We start from the raw sequence: 26,571 nt of genomic DNA, 5'->3' as shown, positions 1-26,571 counted from the left end.
TTTTGCAGGTCCCCTTGTATCCAGGTGTGCAGCACAACTAGCTCTCACCAGAGGAATGTGAGCAGAGGTGGTGTGTGTCACTCCTGCGCCCAGGTGTTCAAGAAGCAGGTGTGCCATCTCCATGGAGCTCCTCCCCTGCTCCCAGCTCTCTACACAGTGACAAGCCCCTTGTGAACAGTGTGGCTACGGGGTCGCCCACGTCTGCATGTGCAGGAGAGCCACCTACTTATGTCTTGTTTGAAATCTGACTCCTTGGAGGCCTACTGTTAAAGCAGGTAGGGTTACCTTCTGAAATACAGCACCATGACTGCATGTTTACTAATATAATCTTGCTGGACTAGTCTCAAGGGAGTGGTGGGAGCTCCTAGTGTGAAAGGAGAGAATTAGGGAGACGGCAGAGGAACGGAGTTATCAGTCGCTCAGTGAATACTCAGAGTACCTGTCACGACTCAGGCACTGTGCCAGGCATTGGAATCTCAGCATCAAACCAGGCAGACAAGGAAGCGGCCTGATTTTGGGAGACAGGGAGGCTGGGGCCACTCCCTACCCACTGCCATTGCTGTGTTTCTCCTCGTCACACTTAAAGAAAAAAAGTTACTTATTTGGCTGTGCCAGGCCCAAATTACAGCATGCAGGATCTTTGATCGTTATTGCAGAATCTTTGGTTGCCCACAAAGCCTTAGCTCTGGCATGTGGGATTCTTAGTTTTGTCACCAAGGAGCGAACCTAGGCCCCTGCATCGCGAGTGGGGAGTCCCAACCACTGGGCCCCCAGAGAAGGCCCAGGATAGGACCTTCTGGTTGTAAAGCCTTTAGCTTCTATTCTGACCTATGGGAATAGTTTGAGCAGGAGAATGACAGGTTATTCTGACCGCTGTGTTGATGCTTGATCGGGAATGGGGTGGGAGCAGGAAGCCAAGTTGTTGCCGTAATCCAGGTGAGAAAGGATGGTGGTTCAGAGCAGGTGGTGGTGGCAGAGAGTGTAAGGGGTCCCATTCCGGGTATCTTTCAAAGGCTGTGGATGAGGGGTCCGAGAGACAGCTTTAGTGTCCTGGAACTGCTGGTGGCTTAGAACCGAAATAGATTCTCTGAAATACAAAAGTGATACTCAGCACCAGCCCCCACCCCTTGCTGCTGGCATCCTTTGGACTGTGGCCACTCCATCTCCACGTGGCCTTTTCCTCTTGGTTTATCTCTTAAAAGAAGGTAATCCAGGAAGGCCTCATCTCCAGATCCTTCATTACACCTTCAAATACACTTTTTTCCAAACCAGATCACACCCACAGCTTCCACGATGTGGACATACCTTTTGGGGCGTCACTACTCAGCCCACTCCAGTAATCAAGAATGATTCCATAGTTATTGTACCCAGCAACCGAAAGAACGAAGTTTGCAGAAACCAACGCAGGACAAGGCTCTGATAGGAGCATGTTGTTGAAGACGGAGCCGGAGTTCTGAGCAGCTCCTACGGTGTGCACGTGGAGCTAGAGCGGGGTGGGGCGCCCCACCCTCCGCGAAGCTCTCGGGGTTCCCTTTCCTCGCTCTTTTTGATGAGGAGCTGCTTAGGGGCTGGGGCTTCGGTGCGTGGGTCCAGCATGGCGCCGCCCTGCTCCCGGCGGGGCCTCCAAGATGGCCGCAGCCACTGGGGGCAGACATGTTTGTACCACGTGACTCGGGCCGGGGCCGGGGCCGGCGGAACGTGACGCACGGCTGAGGTGGGGCTCCGCCCCCACAGCCCTGACGTCGAGCGTCTCGTGACAGGTACTTCCGTTCGGGGCGGCGGCGGTGGCGGAAGTGGGAGCGGAGCCGGAGTCTTGGCCATAAAGCCCGAGGCGGCGGCGGCGGCGGCGTTGGAGGCTTGGACAGGCCCGGGAGCCCGCAGGAGCCGCAGCTTGGACCTCCCCGCGCGCCGGTCACCCCCCCGTCTCCTCCTCGGCGGAGCCCTCGCGACGCGCCCGGCCCGGAGCCCAGCGGAGCGGCCGCGGTAAGCGGCGGCCCGGCCCCATCCCCCTCCCGGGCCTCGGTCGCCTGCGCGAGCCGTCCTCGTCTCGGGCAGGCCCGGCCCGGCCCCGCGGGGGCCCCGCGCCCTCGGGCCCGGCGGCAGGCCAGCCGAGGGGTGGCCGGGTGTGACCGCGGCCGGCCGCGACTCGGGTCGGCGCCGCGCACGCCTTCCTCGCGGGCCGGCCGGCCGGAGCGGCCCGGTCTGCGCGCCCGGGCGGTGGCCGGCCGGCCGGCCGGCCGCGGGGGCGCCGCCCACCCCGCCCCGACGCCAGGCCGAGCCGCGTGCCCCCAGTCCCGTGCGCCTAGCGGCAGGCCGGCCGAGAATCCCCGACGCCGGGAGCCGGCGGAGAGCAGGTCACGTGCCCCCAGCTCCCCCGGGGGCCGCGGGCTCCCGGGACGCGGAGCTTTTTCTCTTACACGCGTCGCGGGGAAGCCTGGAAGAAGTTTGCAAAGTTGCTGGGGGCGAACCGCTGCCGGGTGCTGCGCCGTGTTAGGTCTGGACCGCGGCGGGGCCCGCCTGTACGTTGAGCCCGAGCTTCCCGGCGAGAAATGGTTCGCGAAACTGGGCGATTGAGAATAAAGACAGCGGACACTGGGGTGCTTACTGTCTGTCGGGCGGCGTGGCAAGATCTCTCCACCGATTGTTGTATTTGATTCTTAGCACAGCCTTCTCAAGTACATCGCCGTATCCACTGGTAGATAGCGAAATCGAAGATGGGCGAGGTTAAGGCACTGGCCCAAGGTCGCGGACCGGAGAGCGGGTCCCTGAAGCTTGTCATCTGTCTCTTGCCCCCCGTATCTGCCTCTCTCGGCGTCTTTTCTTTCTGGGGATGTGACGCTGGAAACTTTCTCTGGTAGCATTAGTTCTCCCTTAAAACCACAACATATTCCGTTTTCAGTTGTGAGTTATAATGCCCTTTTTTTTTTTTTTTTTTGTAGTGTCGCGCCAGTCAGTTGGGACCTCTAAAATTCTAGTAGAGTTGTTGAGGTTTGAAAATTTTTGTCACCTTGGTCTCTAGTCAGGTGAGTTGGGCTGGCAATCTTGTGTGTGGACCTTTCCTGAAGCCTTAGTGCATGGGTGTCGGGCCAGTTGGTTCTTTACTGTTGGAAAAACTGTATCTTCTCTTTAGATTCCAAAAGAACAGGCTCTTGTCTCTTCCTTGTGACTGAAGCAGCTGATTCCCCGCATGACTTCTCATCCATGGATTAATAAAGTCTCCTGTTAGTGCACTTCTCTCTTCAGACTTAGGAGAGTTTGTTCAGTTTTGAGTCTTAAGAGCTGGAAAGTGAGTCCTGAGTACTTCCCCTGAAGGTCCTGTCCAGGCTAGAAGTTGGTGCCTCCTACCTTGTTGTAGTCTGATTTTTTTTTTTGTTACCCGGTCTGATATATTGAAATGAGTAATCTGCGTGGTAGCCATAACTATTGTTTGTGTTTGGAGCAGAGTGGTGGTGACGAGTGGCTTTTCATCCATTCATCAGATGTTTTCAGTATCTACCGAGTGTCAGGCATGGCTGAGTATTGACTCAGGGAGAGAGGTCTGGTTGCTGTCCTCAAGGACTTTAAAACTGGTGAGTGATCATGGCCAGGAATTCTCTCGTGGCACGGCATGGCGGTACTGTGGACGTTGAGATATTTCATAAGGGAGAGTTATTTTTCATCTCAGCAAGGGCATCTGTGGCAATCTGGACAGCATGGGGTCCTGCCCTGACTTGAAGGCTTTGTTACTTTGCACAGCAGCACCTGGTTTGGTTTGGTTTTGAAGAGGATGTGTAGAAGCTGATGTCGCAGCTTCTAGCTGGTCATGTGTTTGGAGAGTAACGTTCGGCTCTAAACTTGCTCTTCTTTGCCCTGGGGCATTTGTCGTTCACTCCACGTGGAGTTTGTGTCGCGAGAACCTTCCAGGACAGGCCTTAGCTGCTGGGGGCTCTGAGCAGAGATACTCTTGTGGGGCCGAGGCAGCTGCTCCGGCTGCCAGCACGGGTTTAATGCGCCAGGGCCGCCCCGGGTGACTCCCGCCGCCGCGTCTCCACCAGCCCTCTGTCTCCGCTTGGCTCACAGGGGCATCTGCGTTTGCTGTAGGGTTAAAGGAGTGAACGCGCAGAAGGGGGAGTGGGATGTAGTGGACACTCTAAAAATAGCTTTATCGGTACATTTTTCCAGGTAATTGTAAGCAGTCTCCTGAGGCAAAAATATTTTTTGGTGCCAAACAAGTCTAAGCCACCCCCCCCCCCCCAACAAACCCCATAATCAAAGACCATTGCTTTATAGTAAAGTGTGGCTTTGGATCCAATTCCTTACCCTACCACCAAAGAAAGAAAAAACAAAAGGGGGTTTGGTTATTTGATCAGCTGTTAATAAGTTTCCAAAGGGACCTGCACGAGGTATATACTTGCCCTTTGACTTGGCGTCGGTGTTTCTGTGTGAGGGTGTGGCGAACCCAGATCCCATGCGCGGGACTATCGTTTCACGAACTGTTCTCCGAAATGGGACCTAAATATTTGTCATGACTCCTGTCTGGAGTCGTCTCGTTCCACCTAGTAGTTCACATGGGACTGAGGAGAACTGGACCAGTCGCTGGACTGGGAGCTGTACAGGCAGCGTGTTCCTGGGGCAGTCAGGAGGAGCCCTGAGCCAGGCCCAGGTGGGGGTCCCCCCGGCGCTGATGGCGTCTGGAAGTCAGCTCCCTGCTCCCCACCCCACTTGGCAGCTCCTGGCTTTCTGTTGGCTTGCGTCTCCCGTGCAGGGTCGCCGTTGCCTGCCAGCATCCACTCCTGCGTGTGATGAGGCACACCGGGGATGCCGCCTCGGAACTTTGCCTTGCGTCTCCCGTGTAGGGTCACCGTTGCATGCCAGCGTCCACTCCTGCGTGTGATCAGGCACACCCGGGGATGCCGCCTCGGAACTTGGGGCTGCTGTCTGCAGTTTGCTGCAGTGTGCTGATGTCTTCAGTTATTGGCTCTCGTCTCTTCCCTCTGTTTTCTGTTTTTTCCTTCCCATGTACGGCATTAAATACAAAAATAGTTCGCATTCATGTTTTAAAGCTTCTTAATGGTGGCTGTGGTCAGTGTGGCTTGTGAGTCAAAGGTGAGAGCCGTGCAGTGGGGAAATCAGAGCAGGCTCTTGAGCGCCGCCTCCCACTAGTTTCAATCTCAGTACTCCAGGCTGTGATTTCAAAAACAAATTTAAGAATAGCTACTTGCAGAATGCCTCTGTGGGGGAGGAAGCGAGCTCGGCAGTTGGTTCCAGGGGTGACACGCAGTCCTGGCCGAGCCCTGCCTGGAGATGCAGCATTTGATGCAGGGATCGCAGGCCTCGCCCGGCTGCTCTGTTTTGGTGATGTCATCGCTGCCGAGGAGAGCAGTCTGAGTCCCTCGTCCGTTTCCTGGCTGCGCTGGACTGCTCGCTGTCCGGCAGAGCAGCTCCGAGGAGGCCTGTGAGGGGCTGGGGGCCTGGCGAGGCTGGCGTGTGGACCTGCCGCTGGGTGCCAAGAGCCGCCTTCCTCGGTCTCCCCACCCTGTCAGGTGTGAGCGGCTTTCTGCTTGCTACTGGCCTTCCTGGCCCGACCCAGCTCTGCTAGGGAGTCATTGGAACATTACCCTGCGGACACCATTGGTTTCCCATTCTTGTCTGCAATTTTAATTTTTTTAAATTGATTTCCATTTGAGTTGTTTGCGAGTACACAACAAAGCTACTATGAATTAACCTTTTAGAAGCCTGATCATAACAGCACAGAACTTCGGGAAAGTCGGTGCCCTTTACATGCGGTTTTTAGTCAGGCTGCTGACAGTTCTCTGGGCACTTACCCGGCCGGGGGCCCCGGAAATCACTCAGGGTTGCCCGGGCAGCCTGCAGGTTAGGAGACTTGCTGAAATCCCCTGACCTGTGCCTTGCTGTGGATGCTTGCTGAGGAGCATTTTTGTAGAAACTTTGCTACACGATTCTCGTCTTGCAGTGTTATTTCCTTAGTGTCTGGGGAGTGTTTACGGTTCCACAGGCTTTCAGCTGGTGCTCGAAGCTGTCCTGCGGGCTCAGGAGGCCCGGCCACTTGATTGCTGGCCGGGCTCTCTCGGAACACACTGAGGCTCTGACACCTCAGCCTGGCTTTTGGATTATTCACGATTGCTCTGAAGCCCTCAGCTTTCGACTCCTTATAAAAACGTTATCCTTCCTCCAGTGAAAAGTGCTTGTTGCTCAGTCGTGTCTTGACTCTTGGCAACCATGTGGACTGTAGTCTGCCAGCCTCCTCTGTCCATGGGATTTTCAGGCAAGAATACTGGAGTGGGTTGCCATGCCCTTTTCCAGGGAATCTTCAGGACCCAGGGATCAAACCCGGGTCTCCGGCATTGCGGGCAGATTCTTGTACCGTCTGAGCCACCAGGGGAGCTCTACTTTTTATTTAAAGTGACATCTCTCTTTTGCTGATTATTAAACTAGTTACTTCTTAAAACAAAAAAAAGAAAGAAAGCTAGGAAAATACAGAAGTAAAAAAGGAGAAAGATGTAATTCACTATCCAGAGGAAGACCAGAGTGTTAATTGGTAATTTTATTTTCATGAACGCATATTTTAATGCCTTCCTTTAATGAGATTGAGTTTTAAAGAGATGGTGTGAGAAAGTAATATGGTGTTGGTTGGCCCCTCTGACAGGTGGGAGGGGAGCTGGGGTCAGGAGACAAGCTGTGCACTCTGACTGTGGAATGGCAGCAAGGGCAGGCCCTATGAGTCCGGTTGGCTGGTGAGGTTGGCTTGCTGTGGTGCCAGTGTGCCAGTAAGGTGTTAACAGCTGCCATTTCTGTATTTTACTGAACTCCGGGTTTGCAGCGGGACGAATGAAGCGCGTGCAGATGAGAGAGAAGCTGGGAGGGTTCCCGTGGACTGCGCCCGCGCCCGCCGGCTCTCTCTTCCTGTCTGGGCGCTGTGGTCCGGCTCCGGCCGGGTCTGCGTCAGTCCCGCACCGGGTGCCCTGCTGTCTCTGTCTGAGTCCGTGTTGCCGGCGGGCTTTCTGCTGGGGGCAGTCCCGACTCCGTTTCCATTGCCCGCGACTGCTTCTTCCCGCACACACCCTGATGTGTTTGTTGCCTTCCTGATGAGCGTCTGGGTAGCCTGTAGTGTGTGGCTGTTAGAAGCAGTGCTGTCCTGGGAGCCCCCTGGCGCTCCCGCGGTTAAGACCCCACACTGCCGCTGCAGGCGGCCCGGGCTCCACCCCTGGCCAGGGGGTGAGGCCCCGCATGGCGCGAGGAGTGGCCAAGAAGACCTCCGCGTGAGCAGTCCTGGGTCTGTCTGCTGGTGGACGTGTGTGCACGTTTCCGTTCCGTCAGTGCTGAGGAGCGGAAAGCCTGGGCTCTAGCCTGCGTGTCTGGAGGTTGCTGGGCCACTGTACCATTTGTTGTCTCTTAACTTCGGAGCCTGAAAGTCCAAGTGCGAGGTGCTGGCGGAGGCCCTTCCCTTGGCTTGTGGGGGTCGTCTTGTCCCTGTTCGCTCACCCTGTCTTTCCTCTGTAGGGGTCTGCGTCCTAACCCCTCTTCTCAGGACCCCGGTTAGGTCCGTTGGGGCTGCCCTCTGCCTAACTGCCCTCCCCCGTAAGGGCTCCGTGCCCCGCTGCGGCCGCGGTTGGACGTTTTGAGGCGGCGGGGTTAGGGCTGGAGCGTGGGGGGCCCGGCTCAGCTGTTCCCGTGCGTGCGGCGCTGTGGTGGAGTCGCTGGGTTCCCACAGTCCCACCGCTTCCGCGCCCACCAGCCGTGTGTCAGGGCGCCAGATGCTCCGCGTCTTTGCTGACTTCCTTCGTTTTGCCCCTGGGGTCCTGGCATTGCACCCCTGTCCAGTACTAGGCATGGGCTGTCCTTGAGCGGGTGGGGAGGTTGTTTTTGAAACCAATTGCGTCAGAATTTGAGAGTGCCTCTTGTGAATGCTTCTTGAATCCACAGGGGAGAGAAGAGGAGAGTGGCTTCAGCAGGGGAGCAGGCAGCCCTCCGTACTGGCCCGTGGGCGCTTCTGCAGTTATCCCCTGACTCGCTCCTGGGGGTGGAGCTGCCTCAGAGCGCACCCCTGCGTGTGGAGGTGGCCATAGGAGGGCTCTTCGTTGGCCTGACATGCGTGTCCTTAAAACACTGGGTTCCCGCGTGTGTATGCGCGGAATTGGCCCGCATGGCGTGTTCTGACTGAGCGTTTAGACGGTCCTGGTGTTGGGCCCGCAGCTTTCGGGCCAAGTGCTGGCTGTGGACCTGGGGTCGCTGGGGCAGTGCTGCCCCTCCCCTCCCCCACACCCACCTTGAGGGCAGGGGTGAGTCACGGCTCCAAGATGAGCCTTGAAATACTGCTCAGTAGCTTGGTAATAGCTCCGGTTCTAACTTTGCACACTGGGTTGCTATTTGTAGCATGTAAGTTTTGCTTCTGGGCCAGTGATGAATACGGATAGCCTCCCTGAATGATAAGTCGCGCGTCCTGTGTTCACTCAACGCGGTTTTATTGTCTGCTACAACAAAGCGCGGCTGGCAGCTGTGGGGACGATCAAATGAAAAGCGCTGGAGGCTTCCGAGTCGTTGTAGAAACGAGACAGATGCCAGTCCCAGAAACGTTAGAAGAGGCTGGTGGCTGGGTCAGAGGGTGCTGCGGAGACGTCCAGGAGAGTGCCTCGCAGGGGGAGCTGGGAGAGCCCCTGGAGGGCACTAGAGGGAGCGGGGGGGGGGGGGGGGGGGGGGGGTGGGGCAGGTGAGGGGCTGTGGCACTGGGACTCGGGAGTGGCCATCCGGGTGGGGCAGAGCCGGGTGGGGAGCGGACGAGCCCCACACACGGTGAAGGGTTGTGTTGAAGTGCTAGGCTCGGCCATAGTTCTTTCCCCTGACCTGCACAGCCCTGGTGGGTAGGGAGGATGGTGTCTCAGTCATCCACGAGGAGTGCCTTTGATGGTACTGCTGCTAAGTCGCTTCAGTCATGTCCAACCGTGTGACCCCATAGATGGCAGCCCACCAGGCTCCTCCGTCCATGGGATTTTCCAGGCAAGAGTACTGGAGTGGGGTGCCATTGCCTTCTCCGTGTTTACCTAAAGACACACTAAGAGATGAGTGGGGCTAGGACTGAAATGCAGAGGGCATGCTTCAGCCTTCAGGGACACATTTCGTCAGAAGCGCCTGCAGCACAGATTAAAATCGGGGGCTGGTGTGGGGGTGCTGACTGAAGACACAGAGCAGGTGGTTTGGTCCTCTTCAGCCAGCCCACCGTGTGGGCTCTTCTGAATGGTTAATGGGTGCCGTTTTATCAGATGGATGCCTGAGATACTCTAAAGCTGATGTCAGATGTTCAAAGTATTGAAAAATAGTGTGTGTAGCTTTCTCTGTTTTCCAGTCTGCCTTACCAAAAAGAAAAAAAAGGGGGCACTGTCATTCTGGTCTCTTAATAAGGACTCTTAGCTCTCAGTTTGGCACCTGCCTTGAGAACAGCAGGCGCATCCCTTAAAGAGTCTGTTGATCTGGGCTGCAAAATCCTTGTGACAAGAATTGCTTTCCAGGGAGCTTGACTCTGTGAAAAATGACTCCACGTGAATATGACACCTTGGAAAAAAGTATGTGTATGTATCTATATATACACAATCTCTTTACATTTTGGAGAGTTTAGCATTCACCTTGCAGCAACATCTGAGTTGTCAGCGTCTGTTTCCAGAGGAGAGACCCGCCTGAAAGATCACGCTCAGTATCACAGGCCAGCGCTGTGTGTTGTAGGTAGGCACACGTGTCTTTAACCCCAACAGTGCTGAGACGAGAACACCGCCTACGGAAGCACAGCCTCGGTGAATTTTAGTGATATGGTGTGTTTATTTAAGGACTTCCCTTGTGGCTCAGACAGTAAAGCGTCTGCCTACAATGCAGGAGACCTGGGTTCGATCCCCGGGTTGGGAAGGTCCTCTGGAGAAGGAAATGGCAATCCACTCAAGTCCTCTCGGCTGGAAAATCCCATGGATGGAGGAGCCTAGTAGGCTACAGTCCATGGGGTCGCAAAGAGTCGGACATGACTGAGGGACTTCATTTGGTCACTTGGCCTTGGTGTTTATTTAAAAGTGTTTTGGAAAGAGGGATGCTTTGACAGATCTGCTTCTTCTGAAGTGTAAATTTCTGGGTAGTGGATTTCATGCAGCTCTGACTGAACTGGCTGCTCTTACTCGGGGGTGACCCGCCGTCTCCCAGCGACTGCGACTGCCTCGCATTCGCTTTCTGCGGGCGAGGGTGCTCGCTGCGGCTCTCCCGGGGGTCTGCGTCAGCCTCCCGCTGCGGTGGGGGGCGCTGCCGGGGGTCCCGGCCGGAGGGTGCTCGGCCGCGGGGGAGGTCGACCCGCTGGCTTCGGCGAGGTGCCTGGTGTGTGGTTTCCCGTCCCGGCCCACTGGCCGTTGGGCACCTGGCACCCTCGCTTGGAGTCCCTCCGTCCCCTCGGGCAGGAGGGCTGAACCCGCGCGGGTGCCTGGCAGTGCGCTGAGCACAGCGTTGGGGGGCAGGGAGTGGTGGGCCCACCCCGTCCTTGTCGCGTGCCCTGTGGTCCTGGCCCCGCACGGCGGTCTCCAGCGGCTTCCCGGCTGTGTCCTGGTGCTGACCGCGTCCCGCCTGCCGGACCTGCCTGCCGTGAGTGGGCTTCGCTCTTGCTGCCTTCGGTCCAGGCCCCGCCACGTCCCTCGTCCATGCTCGTCTGCGCCTCCTACCTCGCCCGGCTCCCAGCGGCCTCGCTCGGCTCCCGCAGCCTCGCTTCCTCAGCTTTCCTGGCTAGTCTCACTTCTCGCTGACCCTCGAGTGGCTGTTAGGTGTGTGTCTCTCACAGGCCTTGTGGGTGCTGCACCTGCTCTCGGAGACCCTAGACTGCTTGTTTAAACCAGTGAGCCTTTCGGGAGGGGAGCGCCGTGCAGCTTGCCAGGCCCGCGTTCCCTGAGCAGGGATTGACTGCGGGCCCCAGCAGGGAACCCCTGGACTAACACTAGGCTCCCAGGAGCTCCAGATCCTAGACTAATCTGTGGTTTCCCCCAGGAGGTAGCCCCACGAAAGAAACAGCTAAAACACATTCCCCAAGTGGCTTTTGATGCACACGCCCACCCCGGCCCTATCCTCACCCCCACGCCCCCCCACCCCACCCCCGCCCCCGCCCCGCCTGCTGCTCCCTGGCTGAAAAGCAGCGCATGCCTGTGAATCCCTCAGCTTGCTTGGAATCAGTGGACCGGAGCCAGGGGCGTTGTAGAGGCTCCTTAAGCAGGGCCGCAGGGCGGCTCTGAAGAGCGTTGCTGAGCTTCGGTCTCCACAGCTGCAAAATGAGAGCTCCGCGTCCCCCCTTTATTCCCCGTGTCACTTTTTGCTGTTTCAGTTACCTTCGGTCAGCCACGGTCCAAGAATACTAGACGGACGCTTCCAGAAGTAAACCGTTGGTCATTTGACAAGGCTTGCTGCCGGGAGCGCTGTGATGGAGCCTCACGCCGTCCAGCCCCGCCTCACCTGAGGTCTCAGACCCCAGGCCTGGACCCTGCAGTGGCCCCCTGCCCAGCTCACTTCGCGGTGGTCCTGCCGTAGGGTCCGAGCGTGGGTCGGGGCACGGCCCGTGCCGCCCACCTCCCTTCCCCACATCAGGCAGGCAGCTGGCCTCTGCCCTCACACAGGGGGGCGGAGGGCACAGTGCAGCCAGATGTCCTGAGCGAGGCCTCACTCACGTGCGCTCAGTACAATCTGTTGGTAGCATCCTGTGCCCAACGTAGACGTGATCAGACTAGAGACACAGGAAGGGCCTCTGGGCGAGGGGTCCGGCTCCTCCGTGATGTCAGGCATCCACTGGAGTCTCGGAGCGTGTCTCCCACGGACAGGGTCCCGACTGTGCACAGGCTCCTTCGCGGTTTGCCTCTCGGGCTCCTGCTCACCTGTGGTGGCTTTTGCAAGATGACGTCGCTGAAGTGCAAAAGACCCTTCCAGCCATTTGAAAACCCGGGCCCCCTGTGGAGCCCTGCTCGTTCCCGTCCTGCTGGGTGGGGAGGTCTTCCCAAATGGCTTGTTTCTAAACCACAGACGTGGCATAGGAGCCTCGGGGAGGGTTCTCTGTCCCCCTTCTGGATCACTGGGCGCCTGCGCTTCCAGACGTATGCCTCTCCTCCAGAAGGGCTCGCCAGCACACACGCTCCGCAGCTGCTTGCGGAAACCGCCCCCTGCGCACGCGGCACCTTCCCTGGTGCGTGCACTCTGCCGACCATGTCACACCGCCCACACCAAAGTGTAGCCGTCCTCTGGACGTCGCGGTTCCTTCCGCCTCTTCTCCGCAACAGAGTCGTTCGGTCTCTGTCCGCTTCTGTGATCGTGTCCCGAAGATCCTGTGATGGTGCATCCTTAGATCCGGTGCTTGTTGTTACCCTGCCCCCAGGAAGGTTGTGGAGTCAGCTGTTTGTAGTTGGAAGATTCTATTTATATAGGTGTCACTTTTCTTAGTGGTTGCCAGTGTAACTACTGGGGAAAGTTTTAAAGGTGCCTTGTTGTTTAACATTTACATTTCATTGGTTAATGGATTAAATTTTGTAAAAGGGGGATTAGCTATTTTGTTATTTGGCTTACAGGAAGAAGGTGCCCGTTTCTCACGCTGCAGTGTTCCAGGCTTGTTTCACTTAGCTTGGTTTGGTTGACGCTGTGTTTTTGTAGTGTTCAGTTCAGTCGCTCAGTCGTGTCCGACTCTCTGTGACCCCATGAACCACAGCACACCAGGCCTCCCTGTCCGTCACCAACTCCCAGAGTTCACTCAGACTCACGTCCATCGAGTTGGTGTTGCCATCCAGCCATCTCGTCCTCTGTCGTCCCCTTCTCCTCCTGCCCCCAATCCCTCCCAGCATCAGAGTCTTTTCCAGTGAGTCAGCTCTTCACATGAGGTGGCCAAAGTACTGGAGTTTCAGGTTCAGCATCAGTCCTTCCAGTGAACACCCGGGGCTGATCTCCTTTAGGATGGTCTGGTTGGAGAAGGTTTAGGTAGTCAGGCCTGTTGATTTGTTTCGTGTTCTGGATTCTGTGTTATACTTTGGCCTTCTCCTTTCGTGCTGGTTTTTCCCCTGGTGCTTAGCATGTTTGAGAGTTCTGTGCAACGTGATGTCAGACAGCTCTTTCTTCGCGCATGCTTACCCAGCATCTCACTGCGCTGTCTTCCTTTCTTCCCCAGCTAGCAGCTTCTCATCGCGCACACTGGCCCCCCCGGCCCCCCCCCCGCGTCTCTCTAGACGCCCAGTCCCAGCCTTTGTCTCCAGGGCCTGGCCACTGTCCTGCTGGCTTCGCTGCTTCGTGATGCCTTTTGATAAGCCCGGAGTGGCCTGTCTTCGTAGAGCTCTGCTGAAGCTGTGCCCAGAGGCGCGTCTGCTTCTGATCTAATCGGTGCTTCTCCTGCCGCTTGTCTTGTCCTTGGTCGGTTTGTCTGACAGTCTTTCCTCGGGTTGAGGGGATGCCCTTTGCCGAGATGGCCTGGTGGAGGGAGGGAAGGCCCAACCCCCGTGTCGCGTGCCTGCTGTGCAGACAGGAGAGCCCGTGGCTTCTGAGCCCCCGTGCACGAGGCTGCATCCCAGTGTGCGTCCCAGTCACCTGCGAGATGGCCTGGAAGGCAGGCAGCTGGGCTCCCGTGTGTTCGTGGTGTTCCTTGCACTCTGCCGCCTCTGGTCTCCTGCAGCATCTGAGCAGACACAGTTATCTCATGATCTGCACTCCGTGTGGGTTTCTAGAATGCTTTTTTCATTCATTGTTTGTCCAGGGGTGGCATATAGGGTTTTAGTGCATTAAAAAAACATGCTTTTTCTTATGAATTATTTTTCACAGAGAAAGAGTAGACCATTGGGCCAGTCTTTATTTTCGTGATTTTTAAGTCTGAGTTGGTAAAGTTTCCTTTTTGACAGGAAAAAGTGCACTAGTCAACCAGTTCTTCCCTCTTTCTCTTGCTTGTTGACAAGTCTGTGCACGTGAACTCCTGTCTGCTCTCCAGACTCACAGGTGCCCGCAGTCTCTGGGGAGCGGAGGGGGAAGCCTGGTGGCCCACGTTAGCCCAGTGGAGAGGCCTGGTGAGGGGTCTTCTGGGGTGGGGTGCGGTCAGGTCTGGAAAAGGTGTGGCCATGCTGGGGCGGTGCCCAGGAGTCCCAGAGGGGTGTCCTGTATCGGCCCAGAAGGAAGCTCTGGAAACAAGTCTGTGTCCCTCAGTCTGTCCACCTGGAGACCATGGTGGACCCTCTGATGGCTTGTTTTCACTACCAAAAGGACAGTTTGTAGGCATCAGCTCAACAGCGTGAAAGCCGAATTTGTACCCTTAAAAAAAACCTAACTACATTTTAGAATGTTCATTAATAGTCCATGTGACCCTGCCTGGCATATTTATGTGTTTTGAGCGTGTGTCTTGGAGGGGAGGAGAGAAGGGAACCTGAGACCCTCCGTGCGTGTTGTTGTGGTCGAGTCTGGAAGCAGGCTGCCTGGGTTCTGAACCTCACTGAGTGTGAGGTGGTGGTCGGCCTGGAAGAGGGTGGTCTGGCGAGCTGGGGCTGAGTGCAGCGCGCAGGCAGCGTGGGGCGGGCTTGGGGGGCTGCGCTTTTCAGCTGCGTGGTTATTCGAGAGCCCAGGTAGAAGTGCCGTGATGGGGCTGAGAGCAGTTTGGTGGTGGCCTCCTGTTCGCCCTAACCACAGTCGCCACAGCCGATCCACGTCTGCATGTTGAGATCGCGGCAGTCCCTGTGGCCGAAAGGCTCTGCAGCTGGAACAGCGGGGGTGTGATGCGACCCAGCCTGGTCAGGTCGAAGCTCTGAAAGCAGTGAACCCTGTTTGACTTGCTTGGGAGGTGGGGGGTGGGTGGGGGGCAGGGCCTGACAGCAGTCCTGAGAGGAAGCGGGCTCACTGCTGCGGAGCCGAGGAGGAAGCGGCTGTGCTGGCGCGCCTCGGGCCTGGCCGTCCCCGCCTCTGGTGACAGAGGAGCTCCCACTTCCCCCGCTGCTTGGCGGTGCTCACGGCACACTCAGGGTGACAGATGGTTAGTTGTTGATGCCATTTGGCTGTTGTTACTGGAGGAAGGACTTGTTGGATGGGATTTGCTGGCTGTTACCACATCAGTTTCTCGATCATTGTAGCCTGTGGGTTACTCATTGATACAAAGTAACTGCTGCAGAAAAAGCGTGCTTTAGAGAAAGAAGGTTGCTGATAGGAGAGCTAAATACTTACCCTGTAGAGACTGTTCTGTTTTCTTATGTGTATTTCCAGAAAGATGTTTAGGACAAAAGAAGCAGAATATTGTAGCAAATACTCAGGTTCCTAAGTGGTTAGGACTAGGATGCAGAGTTGGAAGTACTGATTTCAGCTGCAGCCTCGGGCCCTAGAAAGCTGTCCTAGAAACGGGACTGGAGAGGTGGACTCTGTGCCACGCCCCTCTTCACACTAGGTCCGCCTCCAGTGTTCTGAGCAGTGCGTGAGGCCTGGAGCCACGATCGTGATGCGTCTCTGCCTTCGTCCTTCCCTGTGGTCATGACAGTTCTGCTGAAGGAGCTACACTGAAGAAGGACGGCCATCCTGATGGTTCCCCAGCACTAGAAACCTCGCCGTACCTTATGGCTGGAAGGGCACGTGTGTACCTGGCATTTTCTGCTGAGAGTTAGCAGTGATTCAGGGGCTTGGATGAGTTTGATCAAGGTCTAGAAATGGGACAGAATCACTGATATTTAAAGACCGCAGACCACAGTGACGCTGTGCAAAGTGACGGGACGGGAAACCTGGGCGCAGCCCCTCAACCAGGCCAGCAGAGCGAAAGAATGGCTGGAATTGGCAGCTGGATGAGGCCTTGCGAGGAGACAGCAGCTGGTTTGGCGAGTGGTGTGCTCAGGGTGAACGCTTCTGGCTCCCAGCTGGCAGCAGCCCCGGAGGGAGGGAGACAGATCTCCAGAACACCACAGCGAGACTCTCATCAACAGAAAATTACAGACCATACAGAGAAGCCCAGGAAGAAATGCAAGGCGGTCCAGCCAGGCCATCCCAAAGGAAATCAGCCCTGAACGTTCACTGGAAGGACTGACGCTGAAGCTGAAACTCCAATACTTTGGCCACCTGATGTGAAGACCTGACTCCTTGGAAAAGACCCTGATGCAGGGAAAGATCGAAGGCGGGAGGAGGAGGGGACGACAGAGGATAAGACGGTTGGATGGCATCACCGACTCGATGGACTTGAGTTTGAATAAGCTCCGGGAGTTGGTGATGGACAGGGAGGCCTGGCGTGCTGCAGTCCATGGGGTCGCAAAAAGTCGAACACGACTGAGCGGCTGAGCTGAACTGACTGAGAAGCGGCAGTGTGTGGCCCTCCCAGAGGAGGCGGCGGCGTGAGGACGCCGGCCTAAGTGTGTCGCTGTGCTCGAGGAGCCAGCGGAGGGCGCGGCAAAGAAGCGGCGGGAATTGGGGATAGGTGCCTGAACCAAACGAGGGCATCAAGAAAAAGGAATTCTAGAGAAGCAGACAGTTCTGAGACAGAAGGGTACAGGAGCCGAAAGGGGAGCTTACGGAGGGTTAGGAGCCGCGTGAGCCGGCAGGAGAGCGAGCCAGCAAGCCGGAGCGACTCCCTGTGAGGGCAGGAGAGCCTGATGAGGGGTGAGCACAGCCTGAGTGTAAGTGGGCTAAACCCTCCCGGCCCAGCTTGGGCTGACGAGGGTGACCCGAGGCAGCCGCGATCCAGCCCAGGCCTGAGGCTCCCAGGACGGAGGAGACGGTGTCGTCAGAGCAGAGCAGAAGAAACTGCGAAAGAGAAACAGACTCGCAGATTTGTGGTCGCCGGAGCGCAGGAGCTGTGGGCTTTGCGGGGAGCAGACTCAGGCTGTCGTCCAGAGGGCGGGTGAGGGAACGGCGTCCTCTGTACCGCACGGAGAACTGTCTTCAGCATCCTGTGACGGGCCGTCGTGGAGAAGAGCACGAGAAGGAACCTGCGTGTGTGCGGCTGAACTGCTGCGCTGCGCGGCCGAGACGGGCAGCATGGAGAGCCACCTGCACTTTACCTGAAATGAAAGTAGAGCTTCCCTGTGGCTCGGCGGTGAAGAGTCTGCCTGCCGACGCAGGAGACTTGGGTTCGATCCCTGATCCGGGGAAATCCCACAGGCCACAGAGCAACTAAACCCATGTGCCAAAATAAGTATAGTGATTTTTAAATCCCCCAAACCTTCATGGCATGGCCTTGATGGAAAAGCGCCTTGGAGGTGGAGGAGCTCTGCTGCTGTTCCTTAATGTCCTGGACGGCCAGCCGGGCCAGCACCGCCCTGGTGAAGCTGCGTGCGCCCACGATCTTGAGGAGCTCGGCGTAGTCCACGGGCGCCTCCTCGTCAGCAGGGAGGCCTCAGCGCGGCCCTGTGCCGTGGGCGCCTGCTGGCTGTGCTGACCGTTAGTAACTGCGCTGACAGTGCTGCCTGCCTACCTCGTTTTAACACACTTTGCTTCATTGCACCTGGCAAGTAGTGCGTTTTTACAGATTGGAGGTTTGTGGCAACCCCGTGTCGAGCGAGTCTGTCAGCACCGTTTTTTCCACAGCGTTGGCTCAGGTCAGATGTCTGTCACATTTTGGTAATTCTCAAAATATTTCGAACTTAGTTGTATGTGTTATGGTGATCTGTGGTCAGTGATGTTTGATGTTACTGTTGCGGAAAGATCACAACTCCCTGGAGGCTCCGGGGTGCTTGGTGATTTTAGTGATGAAGTATTTTGAAATAAAGGCACGTACATTTTCTTAGCCATAACACTGTTGCACACTGAATAGATGAGAGGGTGGTGCACGCGTAACTGAGGTGCACCGGGAAGTCCGTGTGGCTCGGTCTCATGCAGCCTCGCTGTCTGGCGCTGGTCGGAGCCAGCCCTGCAGCGTCTGCCGGTGCTCTGCTTGTGCCAGCTGCTACACCGACAGGATGACCCGTTACCAAAGCTAGCTGTTCGATGGTGATGAAGTGAACAGTATCTTGAGAAAAACAGTGAGCTGAAAATCAAAGATGATTGGTGAATTTCTCGTCAGAAACCTTGAAGGCTGTGTTGCTGTGTTCAGAATCTAGAGGGGAAAGCTGTCAACCAGGAAACCTGTCATGGGGACCACTGTCCTTCAGAACTGAGAGAGAAGCTGAGCGCTTCCAGAGCAGCCAGAGCCGAGCAAGCTCTTTACCACAGACCTGCCTGTAGTGAGGCAGTTCCTTCAGATTGGACGGCGCTGGACAGTGACCCAGAGCCCTCCCTGTGAAGAAGTAAAGATCTGGTAAAGGAGACACAGACGGTCAGAAAAGCTGGCGCTGCTGTAACTCACCTTATTGTCTCCACTCGATTTCAGGGACTAAGCCAGCTGTCCATCTTCTGGGAGGACGCGGTGCACAGAGATGTGATTTGGTGACGTCCGTGAGTGAGAGGGCGTGGGCTCCGAGTTGCACGGGAACAGTTTTGTGTGTTACTGAAGTTGAGCTGGTGTGAGTCGGCCCGGTAAGCTGCTGCCGCTGTAGGGTGCTAACTATAATTCCGTGGCTACAAGAAGCTAGCCATGAGATATACTCGAAAGGAAATGAGAAGGGAATTAAAAGTGTTTCGCTCTAAGAGTCAATCCATAACAAGAGAGATGGCTGTGCAGGAAACGTGGGACAAAGCAGCGGCGAGGCATGTGAAGAGCAAGCGGGGGGAGGACTGAGGCGAGTGCCTCCCTGCTAGTGGTTCTCCACCTGTGCGTGCACCAGACTCGCCAGGCACACGGCAGGTGGCGGTTCGGATAGAAACACATGAGCCCTTTACTTGCCCTCCACAAGAGACTGACTTTGGAGCCAAAGAGAGAGAGAAGTTCGGTGTGAAACGGTGTGCAGAGGACTCACGCAGGTCGTAACCAAAAGAGACGGCAGCTGCACTCCTCTGAGAGGAAGTAACCTTGAAGGCAAAAGCTTGACAAGACAGAGCATCTGAGAAGACGCGGCGCAGCAAGAAGGCCGAGCGGTGACGGGCGCTTGCACGCCGCTCCACAGCCGCCAGGATCCTTGAGGCGCAAGTGAACGGAGCTGAGGGGAGAGGACTTTGACGCTGACGCCGACGGTGGATGGACCCCGACAGCAGATCCGTGAGCGAGGAGGACGCGAGTGACTCAGTAAACGGGCCGCGTCCAGCAGGCACGGGTCTCTGCCCCCCGCCACCCGCACACACGTTCTGCTCAAGTGGGCACGCTCGTTCTCCACGATAGAATGCATGTGGAGCCGTAGTAAGTCTCAGAAGGTTTTAAAAAGTAGGTTGTCATACGAAGTACCTTTCTTTCTTCTTGTGATGTCGACCACTTTTGAAGTCTTTATTGAATTTGTTACAGTTATTGTTTCTGTTTTATGTTTGATTTCTTGGCCTTGAGGCATGTGGGATATTTGCTCCCCAACCAGGGGTGGAACGTGCACCCCCTGTGCTGGAAAGCAACATCTTAGCCACCGATCGCCAGGGAAGTCCCCAAAGTACCTCTCGGACCACAATGAGAGAGAGTCAGAAGTGAGTAACAAGCGGAAAACTAGACAAGCCACAGACACCATAGATGGCAAACAGCACATTCGTACAGAACTGCCGGGCCAAAGGAGCAGTCACAAGAGAAATCTTAAACTGTGTAGGGATGGGGCTCTGGCAGTGGTTAGGACTCAGTGCGTTCGCTGCTGGAAGCCTAGGTTCAGTCCCTGGTCTGGGAACAGTGACCCTGCAAGCACAACATAGTAGAGCGCACGGGACTCGGCACAGAAGTCCTGAGGGGCAAAGTACAGCCATGAGTGCTGACAGTAAAAAGATCTCAGACCAACAACCTAACTTCACTTCCTGAGGAACTAGAAAAAGAACAGTTTAAACCCAAAGCTTAAAAGGGAAGGAAATAGTCCAGGTCAGAGCAGAAAACCCTTTAGATTAACTGAGAATTTTTTAAAGGTTCTTATCACTAAAGTCAGAAAAGAAAGTGGAGATATAACTAACCATTTTTATGAATAAAAAGGATTCTAACTAGGAACACTTGTACAGGAATGAATTGCATAGCCTGGGTGAAACAGATTCCTAGAAATACACAAACTGCCAAACGAAATAGAGAATAGGGGTTGTACTGTCGTCAAGCTAGGCGATGGAGTTGGTTACCGAAAGCTTCCAGACAGAGAGGAGCCCGGGATCTAACGGCTTCACTGGTGAGTTCTGACGGGTAAAGGACTGACACCAGTTCGCAAATTCTTCCCAGATACTGAAGAGGGGAGGACGTTGCTGCTTTTTCTCCCAACTTTTCATTTTGTACTGGGGTACGGCCTGTGAACAGTGTTGAGATGGTTCCAGGTGAACGGCGAAGGGCCTCAGCCACACGGATTCACGCATCCCTTCAAACGCCCCCGGCCGGGCTGCCGCGTGGCACTGCGCAGGCCCCCTGTGTTCTGCTGTAGATCCTGCCGGCTGTCCGTTGTGAATCTAGCCCTGTGCACATGTCCATCCCGAATCTGTAGTCTCGAGGGGAAAACAGTGCTGAGCCCATTCCATGAGGCCAGGACTGACAGTGAAGTGAGAGTGTTAGGGGCTCGGTCGTGGCCAGCTCTTTGCGACCCCGTGGACTGTTGCCCTTCAGACTCCTGTGCCCATGGGATTCTCTAGGCGAGGATACTGGAGTGGTAGCTCTCGTCTTCTCCAGGGGATCTTCCTGACCCAGAAATTGAATCCGGGTCTCCTGCATTGCAGGCAGATTCTTTACCTTCTGAGCCACCAAGGAGGCCAGCATGGCTCTCATACTAAAGTCAGACAAACACTACAAAGAGAAAGGAAAGTATCGGTCAGTATCTCTTACGAACAGTGGTGCAAAAGTCCTTAACAAAATACCTGTAAAAGTTTAATTCGGCAGTCTATTAAAAGGATTTATGTACCATGCCCCAAGTGGGATTTGTTCCTTGGTTGGATTTATTCCTTGGAATGTTAGGTTGGTTCCACAACCAAATAGCGATCGTTAATAGACCACGTTAACAGAATGAGAGGGGAAAACATCATCTCAACTGATGCAGAAGACAGCAGCCTTTCAGGATGAAAACACTAGAAATCCTGGGAATAGGAGGAAATTGTTTCCACATAACGAGGGTCGCATATGGCACGCGCACAGAGAATGTCCTTTACAGAGGCGAAGGACACGCTTTGTCTTTTAGGATCAGGAACAAGGCAGGGGTGCCCACTTTACCACTTCTCTTCAACAGTCTTGGAAGTTCCAGCCAGAGCAGTTCAGCAAGAAAAAGAAAAGACATCCAAACTGGACAGGAAAGAGATACGTGATCTTATACGTGGAGTACCTTACAGAGTTCATACCCCGAAATTAAAAGACTAAAATCTATTAAAGCTAATAAACTAAGTCAACAAATTTCAGGATACCATCTGAAAAAGAAATTTAGGAAACAGTTCCATGCACAGTAGCACCAAAAGGAATAAAATACCTAGGAATCTAAGTTGGTAAATGAAAATGCCTTCTAAACGAAAGACTATAAACGTTGCTGAGAAAGGTTAAAGATGTAAGTAAGTGGAAAGACAGCTCATTTATGAATTAGAAAAATTAATATTGTTGGGAAACCATCTACAGATTCAATGCAATCCTTGTCAAACTTCCCAATTACTTTTTTTTTTTTTTTTTGCAGAAATAGAAAAACCTGTCCTGAAAGCCATGGGACCCTCAATAGTCAAAGTAATTTTGAAAGCTCATAAGTTGGAGGTCTCCCACTTTGAGATTTTCAAACTGCAAAGCTCTGTGGAAATCAGAACAGTGTGATACTAGAATAGGAAACACGGGTGAACCAGCGGAACAGGCTGGAAAGCCCAGACATTAACCTTCACATGCAAGGTGAACTGACCTTTGGCAAAGGTGCCGAGCGCGTTCCGCGGTGAAAGCCGTGCCTTCCGTGACTGATGGCGGTGCTGGGAAAGGCCTGCCTGCAGACGGATTTGGACCTGGACCTGTCGTCATACGCAAGATTAAATGGGAGACCTGACGCTTCTTTCATTGACGAATCGTTGATTCACCGTGTTGTTCTGACTTCTGTGGAGCAGGTGACTCCCCTGCACGTTGCCTCCTTTTTCCTGCTCTTTCCGGGGCGGTTCGCCGTGGGGCGTTGAATGGACGCTCGCTGTATGCGCAGTCGGGCCTTGTCGCCCATCTCTTGGGCACCGGTTTGCCTCTGCTCACCCTAACCTCCCAGTCCACCCCCCACCTCCCTTCCTCTCGGCAGCCGCAGACGCGCCTCTGTGTCCTCTGTCCGTGAGTCTCGCTGCTACCCAGGTTTGCGGGTGTCCTGTTTCGGGTTCCCCGTGTGAGTGGCAGCTGGGGCGTCTCGCGGCGGTTCGCTCGGTGTCGCCCGCGTGGCCGCGCGGTGGCGCTGTTTCCCGCGCCGCTGTCGTGCTCCAGTGCGCATGTGCGCCGCGCTGCTCCGGGCCCCCGCCCGCGCGGGACGTGAGTGTTTCCCGCGGCTGCCTGCCGGGGCGGTGCCCCGCCGCCGTGGGCCCTGGGCTGCGTGTCTTTCTGAATTAGAGTCTGTCCGGATATCCGCCCAGGAGTGGGACTGCTGGATCATGTGACAACTTCTGAGGAACTTTCCTAGTGGCTGCAGCGGCTTGTTGATAAACTCCTACCAAGCATGTGGAGGGCTCCCTTTTCTCCACACCCTCTCCAACATTTATTATTTGCAGACTTGTTAATGATGGCCATTCTGACCAGTGTGAGGTGGTACCTCATTGTAGTTTTGAGTTGCGTTTCTTGAAAAATTAGCGATATTGAGCATATTTTTATGTGCTTGTTGGCTACCTGTATTTCTTTGGAGAAATGTCTATTTAGGTTTTGCCCGTGTTTTGTTTTTTTTTTTTAAACTTTATTTGGCTGTGTCAGACCTTACTTGTGGCGTGGGATGTTGCTTTCGTCGCGCCGGGCCTTTTCGTTGCGAGGCGCGCTCAGTACGGCATGTGGGCTTGGCTGCTCTGCGGCCGTTTGTGTGTTGTGTTGTGTTGTTGCTACTGAGACGTGTGAGCTGCTTGTATATTTTGGAAGTTAGACCCTTGTCAGTCATACCATTTGCAAATATTTTCTCCCATTCTGTAGCTTTCCCCCCTTTGTTTATGTTTTCCTTTTCTGTGCAAAAGCTTGTACGTTTGCTTAGTTCCCGTTTGCTTATTTCAGTTGTTACTTCTGCTGCTGTGGGAGACTGGCCTGAGATAAGAAAGCACTGGAATGACTGATGTCAGAGAATGTTTTGTCTGCATTCTCTCCTGGGAGTTTTATGGTGGTGTGTCCTGTATTGCAGTCTCAAAGACCTCAATCTTAAGAGGTTAAAGGAAAAAAGTGAGGGTCTTTCCTGGTGGTCCAGGGGTGTAAGACTCCACGCTTTCACTGCGGGAGATGAGGATTTGATCCCCGCTCAGGGAACCAAGACCCCACATGCTGCTCAGTGCTGCAAAAAAGAGAGAGACTTAGAGCTGTGGGACTGAGAAGCAAACAGGGCGAGGCCCCTGGTGCTGGACCCAGCAATGCCACGGCTGTGATACCAAGAGTGCCTGCAGCAGCAGAGGAAACAGGTAGACTCGGCTTCATCCAAACTAGACCTTTTGTGTTTCCAAGCGTAGTGTCAGGGGAGCAAAAAGACAGCCTGCAGAATGGGGAAGATACTAACCAATTGTACATTTGCTAAGGCTGATATTCAGAATACATATTTAAAGTTTGAACAACTCAATAGCAAACAAGCAATTTGATTATAGATGGTTCAGAATCAGAGTAGACATTTCTCCAAAAAAGATGTGGAAGTGGCTGATCCACACAGAAAATAAATACTCAGCACCACTAGTTATTAGGGGAATTCAGAATGGTGATACATGCTCTACTTGGATTACGGTGGCTCTTTCTTTCCCTCGCTCGAAGTGACCTTATTATCTGTTTATCTACGGCTGTGCTGGGTCTTCGTTGCTGCTCAGGCTGTCTCTAGTTGTGGTGAGCAAGGGCTCCTCTCGCTGTGGCGGGCGGGGGCGCCTCGCTGGTTGCCGCGTGTGGGCTCGCTGCAGTGGCCTCTCTGGTTGCAGAGCTGGGCTTTGGGGCGCTCGAGCTGCAGCAGCTGCGGTCTGCGTGCTCTAAGGCACAGGCTCTGCAGTTGTGGCGCGGGGGCTTAGTTGCTGCAAAGCATGCGGGATCTTCTGGACCAGGGATCAAGCCTGTGGCTCTTGCATTGGCAGGTGGATTTTCACCACTGAGCCACCACAGAAGCCTGGCTCTGTATTTTAAAAAAAATACGTGTTGGTGAGAATTACGGAAATTGGGACCCTTGTGTATTGCTGGTAGGAGTGTGAAATGCTGGACTTGTATGGAGAGCAGTGTTTAGATTACAGAAAATTACCGTATGTCCTGGCACTGAGGTGCGTCTACCCATCAGATTTGAAATCAGCATCTCCAGCAGATAGTCAGACACTATGGGTTATGGCAGAATTACTCACAGCAGTCAACGGGGAGAAAGACCCTGTGTGCCCATCCATTGGTGAGTAGATACGGGGGTGTATTATTCACCATGTACAGGAATGAAGTTCCAGTGTGGGCTGAGAGGTGGACGGGCCTTAAAAACATGCCAAGTGAGATAAGCCAGGCAGGAAAGGACAGGTTCTGTAGGACCTGGTGCACGAGCGCTGTTTGCAGGAGGCCAGTTCCAAGACGGAGCCCAGGGCCAGGGCAGGCGAGCAGGGGCTGCTGCGTGCGTGATCCGCGCGGGGTTCCTGTCGGCCCTGGGGGAAAGGTCCCGGAAACAGTCCCGGTGGCCGCTCCGCGGGTGAGGCTCTTACAGGTGCGCACACTGAGGCGGGTGTCCTCGCTCCAGACACGCTCTTCCTCCCAAATAAGAGCCAGATGGCATCTCGGCTGGCAGACCTCTGACCTCGAGATGTGATTTCGTGTTTCCATCCCGGGTGGTCACGGCGCCGGCTGGGGAAGCTGCGAGCTCTGCTCTGGAGCGGCGCTCCCGCCTGAGGAGAACCGTGGTCTGCACGTGGCGTGTGCCACGCAGTGCTGCATGGACCTGCGGAGAAGCGCCCACACCTGACCTGGCGACGGGACGTTCGGCTCTTCTCCTTTCTCGTGGGTCGCTGGTACGTTTCCACCCTGAGTTAGTGTTTAGCAGTGGTTTTTCTGAATGCTGCCTGCAGCAAGCTGGCCGTCAGGGATCTCGTGAGGCAGGTGGGGCTGTGCTTTGCCAGGTCTTGCACGCACTGCGTCTGAATCCCTGTAGAGCTGCGCTTGAGTAATGACCTTCGGATGGTAACCTTTGTAATGGAGGACTTCCTCCTCAGCCAGAGGAGCTGAACTCTCGCCTGAGCCCTGAGCTCTGCGGGGCTTTCACGCCTGCCTGGTGTGCTGGTGAGTGCTGTGTGTCAGCCTGGCCGGCAGCGGCCCCCAAGGGTTAGCTAACGCTTGCTTCCAGGGCATCTGTGCTGTGTCTCTGGGTGGGGCGCACAGCTGGGCGTGAGGGCTGAGCAGGGCAGGCTGCTCTCGTCCGGGCCTGGGGGACGCCGAGGGGGACTCCCAGTCCCCTGCTCAGCTGAGATCTGACACCAGCTTGCCTGGTTCCCAGGCCTTCAGACTGCCGATCGCAGGGCATCTCGGCCTCCGTGATCTTGTGAGAACTTCCTCACTAGTCTAAATGCTACATCTCACACGTGTGCATTCCGTGATCTTATACATCCTTATAGAAACGTGAATCTCATGTATGTGAAGTTTATTTTTAACAACACTTTTGAAATCTCACTTTAACTGGGAAAACGCAGGCTCTTACACGGCGCCAGCAGAAGCGGTAGGCTCTGTTCCTTTATCCTTGGATCCGTGGTTCTGTTTCTCTGGAGAGTCCTAACTGGGGCATACGTAACTGAGTGCAGAGTCCAGAGAATAGCAAGGAGAGCCTTCTTCAGTGAGCAGTGTGGAGAAGGAGAGGATAACAGCAGACAAGGGAGGCTGGACGCCTCTTCAGGGAGACTGGAGCCAGCGAGGGAGCGTTCCATGGAAGAAGAAGCACAGTAAAGGGCCGAGGCGGTGTGGGCCTGGCAGAAGCAGGAGAGGTAAGGAAGAGGCGGCAGGAACACACACAAGCCTCTGCAGGATAACTGCCGTGGTGTGGCCCCTCACCTTGAGCCAGACATCCTGGAGGGTCAAGTCAGGTGAGCTTTAGGAAGTGTCACTACCAACAAAGCTAGTGGAGGTGATGGAATTCCAGCTGAACTGTTTAAAATCCTTACAGATGATGCTGTTAAAGTGTTGCACTCAACATAAAAATGTTACAAATTTGGAAAACTCAGCAGTGGCCATGGAACTGCAAAACGTCAGTTTTCATTTCAATCCCAAAGAATGACAGTGCCGAAGAACGTTCAAACTATTGTACAGTTGCACTAATTTCACATGCTAGCGTGGTAATGCTCAAGATCCTTCAAGCTAGCCTTCAGCAGTAGGGGAACCAGGAACTTCCAGATGTACAAGCAGGATTTAGAAAAGGCAGAGGAACCAGAGATCAAATTGCAAACATTCGTTGGATCATAGAGAAAGCCTACGGTAACGCCTTTGACTGTGCCGATCACAACAAACTGTGGAAAATT

The 26,571-nt window shown here is 55.0% G+C and overlaps 1 protein-coding gene across 1 annotated transcript in view; it reads left to right on the top strand.

Moving 5' to 3' along the window:
• The first annotated feature begins 1,796 nt into the window (after positions 1 to 1,796).
• The window catches only part of RAB7A (RAB7A, member RAS oncogene family), a 46,407-nt gene continuing 21,632 nt past the window's right edge, over positions 1,797 to 26,571 (top strand). Inside the window, exon 1 of the mRNA XM_068981630.1 lies at positions 1,797 to 1,983. The gene's annotated coding sequence lies outside the window, so the exon portion shown is untranslated. The remainder of the gene's footprint in view (positions 1,984 to 26,571) is intronic.

Source organism: Capricornis sumatraensis, chromosome 10 (genome assembly GCF_032405125.1).
Source record: "Capricornis sumatraensis isolate serow.1 chromosome 10, serow.2, whole genome shotgun sequence".
Classification (NCBI taxonomy): Eukaryota; Metazoa; Chordata; class Mammalia; order Artiodactyla; family Bovidae; genus Capricornis; species Capricornis sumatraensis.
The sequence above is the reverse complement of the archived record's forward strand: the minus strand, read 5'-3'. Positions and strand labels throughout refer to the sequence as shown.